This window comes from Cynoglossus semilaevis, chromosome 16 (genome assembly GCF_000523025.1).
Source record: "Cynoglossus semilaevis isolate Cse_v1.0 chromosome 16, Cse_v1.0, whole genome shotgun sequence".
NCBI lineage: Eukaryota > Metazoa > Chordata > Actinopteri > Pleuronectiformes > Cynoglossidae > Cynoglossus > Cynoglossus semilaevis.
The window spans coordinates 12,311,028-12,311,594 of NC_024322.1; positions in this window are offsets into that span (position 1 = coordinate 12,311,028).

Below are 567 nucleotides of genomic sequence, written 5' to 3' on the forward strand. Positions count from 1 at the left end.
ACATGGCGTAGTGAGGGAGTAGCGAGTAAACGTGGGCGTAAAGGTAAGTTTATCTTGCGGGCAGAGAGTGAGGGGATCACGGCGACATCCACCGCATTCCAGAGATTCCCACACTCGCTAAGGTCACCTGCGTTTTCTTTCATAACTTAGCAGAAATAGACTTTTTTAAATAGATTTGATTTTCTTGGTGTAAATTATTTATTGTTTTGAGTGATAATTAGAAAAAAAACAGCAAAATTCTACGCGTTTTCACCAAGACCCAGGTTATAGAGGACTGTGCGTAAACGTGCCTCAGAGGAGTGCGGACACAAGAGCCGGATTGGCGTAAAATTAGGTTTTTCTTTTGCTCTACAGAAAGAGATTATACATAAAAACACTTTTTAAAACTTGTGAGCTAAAGTAGCAGCGTATAAACACTCCTCTGTGTGTGCTAAGACTGGTCGGTTCATTTTACCTCTCCGTTTCCCTCCTCCTTCCCAGCTACTCTGCAGTTTAGTGGAAAGAAAAAAACAGTTAAATACCTTAGAAGACTGGTGAAACAGGGGCTGCACTGGGGCCTCCGTGAAC